The following is a 10,748-nucleotide window of genomic DNA, read 5'->3' as shown; positions in this document are numbered from 1 at the left end:
AAGGATCTCAACTGGTCTAACTAGGCTGATTGAATGGCTTCTTCCCTCCCAGCTCCATCCCACCGCACCCTCCCATGTGCATCTCTCCCAACCAAAATCACCCAGAAAACTATCTTTCTCCTTGGTAAAGTTTTCCTTTCCGGAGTTTCCTAAAATATAAAATCGTTTATTTTCTTCACTTTCTCTCCCCGCCCCCGCTCCTCCCGTGGAGGTATTTGGTCTGCTGTTGACAATCCTGTGATACCAATGCAACGCACACTAAAGTCCTTGGGCAAGAAGTCAGTGTTGTGGCTTTGGACCGCTTGTTTGTTTTCCAGTGACAGTCATAGAGTGCAAAGTCGAGTCAGCGTGGGGTCAGGGGAGGGGACTGGTCCATTTAATTAGAGGTCTGTTAGAATGATCGCCAGCAACAACACTAGAAAGAATCGCTGTGCTTTTTCCAGTATCCCTTCCTTTTTATTATGGTAATTTCATTCTGTTAATTTAGTCAATCTGAAAATGAAAGGTCAGGTGCAATTCACAATGAATGATATTTCTAGATCCTCCTGCAAAAGCCAGTTTCACCTCCTCGCCTGGGTCCTCCTCCAGCATCACCTCAAAGGTCGTGAGCTCACACCTCAAGCTGCACTGTTAAAATCTCAGGATATGGACTGAATGACGAAGCTGCTGAGTTCTAGAAACATAGCTTAAATGTAAGTAAACTTACTTACCAGCTACTCAGACAAAATCATAAGCTCAGCAGCAACAAACTATATTGTGTAATCTGTTGAGCAGGAGAAAGGATGGCTGTTTGCCAGATCTGTGATCCATTAACCTCTTTAGCTCATTGTTGGCAACAATAGCACACAATCAGATTCTTATGTCTGAAAGACAACGGTTTCTTTTCCCCATCTCAAAATCACAATGCCACATTATAGTCTAAAAGAAACCTCAACAATAAAAGTAATAAGAAAGGAAGAAACATAATTTGCTTTTTTTTTCTGTGCAAATGTTGCTGTTCTGTTTTTCTTCAGGGGAAAAAAGTGCTGATAAGCAAGGAAGTCCACAAAGGCTTGACAATAGACTTCAAAGACTGCATCGCTCTTTTCAATTAGTGAACTTTGTTTTAAGTGTTTGTAATCTCCTTTTATTGATATCATTCTTTCTTTTGGACCGGGAGGAGGGGTAAGGTGGACCTGATTTCTCCTAGTTGTATCTCACATCAGGTTGATGTCAGGCAGGCGAGGGCTGCTCCGCAGCCGGTGCTTTCTCAGCAGTCCTGCTTACTCCTCAGAGGATCTAGAGCTCTGTCGCTACGACTTTGCCTCGCTTCTACGGGCTCGCACGTGGGGCTGGGAGCAGCTGCAGTCCCAGAAATTATGAAGTAGAGCTCTGAAAAGGGCTTTTCCCTGGCCTTGAGTTGGTGGATTAGATCAGAGAATATGAGCTTCTTTGACCCGCTTTTCAACTCCTACAAATGATCTGGCGTGTCTGTTCTGTGATCAGCAGAGGTGGTTGGGGGGGTGGGGGGGACTCACATACTGTAGTAGAAACATTATGTTTTAAAATTTAACAAAAAAAAAAAGTGGCATGTCCAAAATATATTTTTAAAATACAACTTAAAAAGTATCACAGATTTCACTGGTTTGGTTTACTCACTAAGGGCAAATAAAATGCACAGTGATGAAAACATAACTAAAATGTTCACTTGGAAAAGAGTATTATTTTCCTGAACGTCATCATACTCTCTTGCCTCATAAAGATGTAACCACTAAATATTATTCAGTTTCAGTTCCAAATGGAGGCTACCATTATTAGGAAATAGAGAGCAACTGACTTACTTTCCAAAACCTATTTTTTTTATTTTAACTAGTCACTGATACTTAGATTTAGTTGGTTTAGCAAATATTCATTCCCCTTCCATGTGCCAAACATTGAAAATCAAAACCAGAAGAGGAAACCTGTGACTTCAAGGAGGAAGGTGATTCACTAGTTATTGGTACTGGCCTGTTGGACCAGGGGCCCTTCCCTTACAAAGAAACAAGTCCCTGAATCCACATCTCCATACCCCATCCCTATAATTGAATGTCGATTGTGTGGAAAGTGTGAGTTTAGTGTTGTTTTATGCTCTACTTAGTCATGGAAGACTTAAAAGTTTAAAGCCATGCTGACTATAGGGGAAACATTTCTCATGGGATGTCAGAAACTGAAAATGATAATGAGGACGCCACCTCTCTCTAGGTTTAGACCAGTGATGGCCAACCCAAGAATAATATAAGAAACAAATTAGAACCACATATTTAATTTTAAGAATCTGGTAGCTTACTATAGTAGACTAACATTTAGCCAAGTGATTAAGGTGCTGGTTAAGGCTCCAGAATATAGTATCATAGTTCCTGGGTTCAATATTCAGCTCCAGCTCCTAACTATAGCTTTCTGATAATGCAGAACCCAGGAGGCAGCACGGATGGCTCAAGTAATTGGGTTTCTGCCACCCATGTGGAAGAACTGAATTGAATTCATGGTTCCTAATTTCAGCCTGGCCCAGTTCAGTCCATTATGGGCATTTGTGGAGTGAACCACGGACTGGAGTACTGTCTCCCTCTCTGCTTTTCAAACAAATAAGAATTCACTTCATCTGTTTCTTATTCATCTTTTTTTCTTATTTGAAAAATACACACACACACAGACACACACAAAGAGGGAGACCTCATCCCTGGCTCACTCCTAAATGCTGGAAATCATAGAGGCTTGGCCAGGTCAAAATCAGGAGCTGGGAGATCAATCCAGAGCTCCCACTTAGGTGGCCGGAACCCAGCTACTTGATTCATCATTTGGTGCTTCCCATGGTGCATATTAACAGGAAGCTGGATTCAGGAACAGATCGGGCCAGCGCAGTGGCTCACTAGGCTAATCCTCCGCCTGCAGCGCTGGCACACCAGGTTCTAGCCCGGTCGGGGCGCCGGATTCTGTCCCGGTTGCCCCTCTTCCAGGCCAGCTCTCTGCTGTGGCCAGTGAGTGCAGTGGAGGATGGCCCAAGTGCTTGGGCCCTGCACCCCATGGGAGACCAGGATAAGTACCTGGCTCCTGGCTTCGGATCAGCACAGTGCACCAGCTGCAGTGCGTTGGCCACAATGGCCATTGGAGGGTGAACCAACAGCAAAGGAAGACCTGCCTCTCTCTCTCACTGTCCACTCTGCCTGTCAAATTTGGGAAGCAAGCATCCCAAGTGGATGTTTTAATAGCTGTGCCAAGCACTCACCTCTGAAGTTAATTTTAATAATTTATTTAACTATATTGAAATTTCAACATGTGATCAATATAAAATTATTAATAAAAATTTTTCATTTTTCATACTATGATAGCTAGGCTGGCTCCCCAAAGATGTCCATATTCTATTCTCTGGAACCTGTTAATGTGTTGCATCACATGGCAAAAGGGATTTTTGCAGATGTAATTAATGTTACAGACTTTAAAATGTAATCACGTGAGTTATTTTTTATTAGTTAAATAGTGTTTTTGTGTTAATCAATATAACTAGTTAAAATGAAAAGTTACATATCTTGATTAATGAAAAGTCAATGTTTTTATCTGGGGAATAAAAGCCTGTAGTGACACACATTGGAAATGCTTTTTAATCAATATCTTATGCAGAGAGCCATATACTTCAAGAATTACGTCAATTCTGATATCCAGACTTAAGCATGTGAACATATGATGACTTTGAAAGACACAAACCAAAGTATTCATCATACTTTACTATACTGCTAACATTTAATTACAGCTGCTTTAGAATATAACCCGACTGGTTTAAAGTAAACCTGTACCATTCCTGGGGAACACCTTCCTGTGAGTTACTTCTCTTTATAAATGTTTTCCCACTTTTCACTTTAGCTTCAAATTTACCTCACTCAGGAAGTCACTACTTAGGGTCTTATCATGTTCCAAAGAGAGGGGAAAAAGATATACCCACACTAAATATCAAAAAGTTCATGGGAAAGGAATTAAAAGGTATTATTTTGGTGTAAATTTTTTTGAAATCCATGTCTTTGAGGGATATTAAAAAATTCATGGATTTCTTTTTTTATAGCTAAGTAATATTCTGTCATGTATGTATACCACAAATGAAACATGACATTTGTAAAGAATAGGATAGAACTTGAGATCATTAGGCTAAGTGAAATAAGCCAACTCAGAAAGACAAATATTACATTTTCTCTTATTTTGGGAAGTTAATACAGAGTATAAAAATCATATGGATGTCATATCACTTGGCAGATAGTTATAAACATTACTTCATTGAATCATACCATGTAAATAAGAATATACCCTTTCCAGCCGGCGCCGTGGCTCACTAGGCTAATCCTCTGCCTGTGGCACGGGCACACCGGGTTCTAGTCCCGGTCGGGGTGCTGGATTCTGTCTCGGTTGCCCCTCTTCCAGGCCAGCTCTCTGCTGTGGCCAGGGAGTACAGTAGAGGATGGCCCACGTGCTTGGGCCCTACACCCCATGGGAGACCAGGAGAAGCACCTGGCTCCTGGCTTCGGATCAACGAGGTGCGTGGGCCGCTGCGCGTTGGCCACAGTGGCCATTGGAGGGTGAACCAACAGCAAAGGAAGACCTGTCTCTCTCTCTCACTGTCTACTCTGCCTGTCAAAAAAAAAAAATAATAATAAAGAATATACCCTTTCCCTGTGTTATGATCATTGTCTCTTAATGATATTTAATATCATTTTTGAGAAATGTTTTTGAGAAAAAATAGTATATATATAATGTCTACATTCAAGGTGAATATAGCAAAATGTTAAAAAAAAAGTTGTTCAATTCTAAAACCAAAAAATAGTGATAATAAAGAAAGAAGTTCATGGAAAATGTGTATTGTGAAAAGAATATGCATAGATAGAAAAGTATTTGCACCAAAATAAACATCTTTTAATTCATTTTCTATAAACTTTGCAAATACCCCATGCTTATATATTTTGTTATATAAATATATATAAATCTGTTATGTCATACACTTCCATCACTAATACTACAAATTTTATACTATGCCATCTTCAAATAAAAGTTGAAGCAATAGAAAAAATTCAGAGGCATCACAATGAGTTAATAGTTAAAATAAAGATGTATACAGACCAATGCTTTATAAATACAATTTCTTTTTCATTGTTAGTTAAATACATAACTGTATTATTTTTACAGAGATCGGTGATACTTAGATGTAGTATTTAAAGCTAAGCTTGTTCAGGTACACAGCTAAAATCAATCACAAGGTATGACCTACAAATGCTAGCGAGGGAAACTTTCAAAGTAAGTTTTACAGGTATTAAATTTCATCTTATATAATGAAGTCAACATGTATACCTGGCCAAGTCAGAGCTTTTATGTTTTATATTTTATGTTTGTATTTATTCTTCATTTAACTTTTGTCTTTATCAAAGCATTATTTTAAAGTTTTTAACAAAACATTGTTTTAATTTTACTGAAGTACAATTTACATAAATAAACAATACCTCAGTGAGGTTGTACATGTGTGTCCTTTCATAACCACTGCTCAGACCCAGCTATAGGACAATTCCAGTGCACTAGAACTTCCTCCAAGCTCACTGACCCTGCCCCACCACTTTGCTGACCTCTGTCACATTAATAGCCTTAACCTGTTCACAGAAGTGAAATAATATGGTAGTATTCATTTTTGGATTTTTTTTGCATTTTTATATTTGTTCAAGCTGGTTGGCTATGGCTATTAATTCTTTTTAATTTTTAAAATACTACTGTAATTAAAGATTAAAACAATAACAAAAGATGAAAATATGATTATAACCCTTCAGTCATTCAGTACTGCATATAGGATGTTAATGGTGAATGTTAACCAGTGGCTTCATTAAGAGGTTTGAAACTGAGCAATAACTCTGGGATAATGTTCATCATCCTCATGGACCTCTCCATTGTTATGGCACTACCTTTCTTGTCTACCAGTTCTACCTGATCCATTTCACCAGTCTCTGCTACTTCCTTCATCTTTGCTTGTTTTTCCTACAAACAAAGTTTATCAGGACAGAGAAAGCTATTCGCAGGAAAGTTTATCTTAAATAAGTAAGTGATCCTTTTCAGATAGTCTAAAATAAATGGACCTGCCTTCATTTAACACACATGTGATATCACTTTGCTTGACAACTTGACCTAGGGATGAGAAATGATGACTATGGTCCTGTTGTCAATAATAATTCCACAATTGTATGTCCATCCATATGAAATGGTCTAGTTCTAATTGAATACAAACATCGGGGCCCTTCTGACCTAAAACTATGAAAACATCACCTGGCTCCAGTCCTAGCTCTTGGTCTCTTTCACCATAGAATGCTATTTTGTTTGGTCATTTTTCATGTCTTTTATAATATGAGCTTTCAGAATCTTCTTCTTTTGACCTGTCTTTCCTCTACTCTAGCTTTTCTATCTGTCTTTAGGATTGTTCCCCATAGTCCTGGTACTCCATACACAGAGAGAGTTTGCTGAACCATACCAGGCTCTACCTGATAGATTCTTATTTGTATTCCAGTACCTCAGTGATTGTGACAACATTCTACTCCTTTCTTACCTCCTTGGCCTTCAGATTCATCACAGATCATATTCATGTGTGGACTAGTTTACTTGTTGCACCACTGTGGGAATCATCTAAGGTGACAGCTCATGCACATTTTCCCTTCTCCTTTCTGCATCCTTCCTCCTTTTCCAAAAATCATATCAAAGGTGTCCACAGGGATTCAAAACTACCACCTACTCCATCCTCTTTAATTGTTGGGTCTCCTCCTTTGCTATATAATTCTATTTTACATCAAAAGACCACTTAATAAAATTGAGAAATCTTTTTAAAATTTTCTCCTTCATTTGGATTCAAGATGTTCCTATAAACATTTTTAAACTCTCCCTGGGTGGTATTAGATTTCACCAAAAAACCATCATATTAACTGTTTTCTTTACTGTTCTCTTCATCCAGGGAGTGGGCCACGGCTAATATTGGGGAGCAGTAATGAGCTTGGGAAGCTACCACTGCTTTATATCTCACTAAACATTTTGGAAAATTCTCTTACATAAGTTCTTAAAAGGGGAGGATTTGAAGCTAAAAGCAAGAGATATGACAGAAGAAGATGCAGGGGAGACTCTCAGTATGAGTAGGATTCTATGTCTTTGCTGGTTTGAAGATGGGGGGAGGGTCTGTGACAAGGAATTCAGGTGGCCTGAAGGAGCCAAGAGAGGCTTCTGGCTTTCAGCAAGGAAGGAAACTAGACTTCTGTCCAACAAACACAAAGAGCTAAGTTCGATCATCAACCAGAATGACCTTGGAGGCTAATTTCTCTCCAGAGCCTCCAGAAAAAATGAACCCCAAAGACACCTTGGTTTTGAACTTAGGAGATTCCAAGTTAGAGGTCCCAACTGTGGCACCAAAACTGAGATTTCTGGCTTATAGAATTGTAAGAAAATAAATATGTCTGTTTTCAAATGTGTACTTATTTATTTGAAAGACAATATGACAGAGAAAGAGAGAGGGAGAGGGACTTGGGAGAAAGAGAGGAAGAGCTTTCATCTGCTGATTCACTCCCCAGATATTCACAATGACCGGGGCTTGGCCAGGCCAAAAACCAGGATCTGGGTCTCTGTATGGGTGGCAGGAACCCATATACTCGGGCAATCATATTCCCAGGTGCATATTAGCAGGAAGCTGAATCAGAAGTAGAGGTAGGACTTGAACCTAGGTATTCCGATGTGGAATGGAGGCATCCCAAACACTGGCTTAACTAGCTCCACCACAATGCTCATACTGTGTTTTAACTCACTACATTTATGGTAATTTTTAGTGGGATCAATGGGAACCACATATACATACCAAGTCTTGGAATCTTACATGTGCACAATATCTAAATTTGGGCTAGTTATGTTTCAAATATTCAGAAGTTACAAGGTTTTAGTGGCTAAATTGGAGAATGCAAATCTAGACCATGGGAAGTCAAGGTGTTTAGGAAGTGTTTGGTTTGTAGGCTAATTAATATCACTGTGTGGAGAGAAAAGAGGGACAAAGAAGGGAAGGATTTAGCAAATTCTTTTCCTATCCTGCCATATGTGAATATGGTAGTCTTGCCCATATAGACAATAGACTAAATATTGCAAACAAGACTTTCTAAATTTATTGGACTCTGATATTTTTTTCTTTCATTACTTTCAGTCTATGAATACAGTCTATAACATTCCATTTTGTCTAAGATAAGTTTTGGAGCAATCGGAAGAAGAGCTAGTTGTTATTCTCACTTGAATTTATGCTTAAGAAGGAGCATCTGTGGTTCTGTTCCAGCATTGTGGGGTGGGGAAGGGTGTGTTGGAATAGCCATAGAAGATCTCCAGGAGAAGTATTTATGCAAGTTGATTTATGATGCACAGGAAGGCTGTTACTCTTCACCAGAGATTTTGTCTTTCAATATCTACCTTCTGAGATTTATGTTTTATTTTTATTAAGAAGAGTAACATGTTTTGCAATTCTAATTATATTTCATATTAGGCTTTCAAAAACATCTTTTACAATCTTCCCTAGTACGTGAGAATGAGTAAGTTTGCCCTATAAAATTTAGAGCAGAAATCAACTATTGTAATCTCATTTTAGGATGGTTTTAGCAAACAGATATAAGTCTGAACTGGACTTAAAGGAAAAATGGAACCTGGACCAGAAAGGAAAAGGGGGAGGGCTTCCCAGGCTGTGGTGACCAATGAGGGTAACAGGATGAAGATAGAAAAGTGAATGGTGAGTTGATAGGTTAACAGAAAGTCTCTTTCAGCTATAAAAGATGCTGTAAGGAAAGCTTTAGTTGGTGTTAAACACTGAAATGTTGGGAAGCTCTAGATCTGTACTGTTCAATAAGGTGAGTAGTAGCCACATATGGCTATGAAATAGAAATGTTGCTGATCAAATTAGAGGGATGCTACTAATATTAAATGCACACCAGATTTCAAAGACTTAGTGCAAAAATTCTGTAAAATATTTCATTAGTAATTGTTAAAATGATAATATCTTGGAAACATTGAGTTAAATAAAATGCGCTAAAATTATTTTTACTTTTTAAACCTTTTATATTATGGCTACCAGAAGATTTTAAATTACATATATGGCTCACATTGTGTTTCTGTTGAACATTGATGTTTTAAACCAAGTGCTTCTCCTACTGTAAAGTATTTATGAATCACCTGGGACTCTTGTTAAAGTGTTCCCAGATGTACTGCTCCAGCTGGTGCTTAGACCACACTTTGAATATCAGAATGATGATTCACGACATTGTCTGCAACATAGACCCATTTAGGAACTTTTAACACCTCAGTGACCAGTATCTTGTACCTCAAAACAATTAAAGTAGAATCTTTGATGATGTGATTGGAGTACCAGTATTTGTTATAGCTCTCTAGGTGATTTTAACAAATAGCAAAATTGAGAACCACTATTTCAGATGTTCACATCAGAAAGATGTGAACTAATTTAAAGTTTATCATATGGAAAGTGGGTAGGAGCACCTAATTTTCACTAGTGAATATTTACTTAGTAGGTGAGTAATTCTACACATGGTGATTTGTATCATCCTTCCTGCCTGCCTTCACAAAGCTTGGGAACCAGTTGCAGAGATAAGAAAACTACTTACATACCTTCAAAAGCACCATAGGATAGGTTCACCATGAGTGGTATAGATATTAAGGGTCACAGGACTCTAGAAAAAAAAAAAAAAAGACGTAATTCTGAGTGGAATAATTAGATTTTCTTGGAAGAGATGATATACAAGATGATTTTATGCAATCGTTCTCAAACCTCAGATTGCATGAGAATAATCTGGAGTGGCAAGGTAAGTCCACTGTTGTTACTCAGCATTGTTAATGTCACCCCTGAAACACCAAAGTTCCTAGTGGGAGTCTTGATTGGCTGAGTCCAGGCCACATGCATAAGCTTCATTTACCCAAGAGCCATTGGTACAGCTTTTCACCAACATTGCAAATGAAAGGATTTTGCTCAAAAATAGTAGTTAATTGCAATGCCACTCAGTCTACCTGGAAGTATTTGGACCTACTTTTAACCCCTCCAAAAGGAAAAAAAAAAAAACAAACAAAAAAACAAAACAAAACAAAAAAAAACAAAACCTGTCAAGACACAACAAAACCAAAGACAAATAAGCCAAACAATCCACCACAAGTAGAACTATTTCAAAGTTGATATGTACAAACAGAAGCTTGATTTTAGACAAGAAGTAACACTGACTTTTAGGTTGCTAAGTTTGAGACTATAGTTTTAAATCAAATAGAGATGCTTTTGTAGTTAGTTCAGCTAAGCAAGGTTGCTTAGATGTCATCTCCTTAGAGGTAGAAATAGAAGACAAATGTGTGTACATCAGGGACAAAGTACAGAGAAAGGAGATATGGACAGATAATCAGTCCCAGATAACTCTCTGGGACCGAAAGAGAAGTCAAAGGAATGATACATTACATATTAACAGGTATTAACTCCTATACAGTTCATATTATTAGTAGAGTTAAATGATTGTTTTTATTGTACTACTTTTCAAACCTGCTTTATAATAATTTACATTATAAAGCTCTAATAACATTGCATATCCAAATATTATTTAACTCTGGAGATCTTTTAGAGAACTAGTGACATATTGAAGGCATTTTGGGAAATAATGGGCTAGAATTTTCTAGAAACAAAAAGACAGAAAGATACTTAGGGAAATATTGATGGGGGT

General features: G+C 38.0%; 1 long non-coding RNA gene and 1 pseudogene across 1 annotated transcript in view; both read right to left on the bottom strand.

Moving 5' to 3' along the window:
* Positions 1-198: 198 nt before the first annotated feature.
* The window catches only part of LOC138849609 (uncharacterized), a 12,844-nt gene continuing 2,294 nt past the window's right edge, over positions 199-10,748 (bottom strand). The window contains exons 2-3 of the long non-coding RNA XR_011388574.1: positions 9,661-9,722; positions 199-673 (exon numbers count right to left, since the gene is read on the bottom strand). This is a non-coding gene — a long non-coding RNA (uncharacterized lncRNA). The remainder of the gene's footprint in view (positions 674-9,660; positions 9,723-10,748) is intronic.
* Positions 5,518-6,943, bottom strand: LOC127493248 (dnaJ homolog subfamily A member 1-like; annotated as a pseudogene).

This window comes from Oryctolagus cuniculus, chromosome 5, assembly GCF_964237555.1.
Source record: "Oryctolagus cuniculus chromosome 5, mOryCun1.1, whole genome shotgun sequence".
NCBI lineage: Eukaryota > Metazoa > Chordata > Mammalia > Lagomorpha > Leporidae > Oryctolagus > Oryctolagus cuniculus.
Note: the sequence above shows the minus strand (reverse complement) of the source record. Positions and strands in the feature narration are given on the sequence as shown.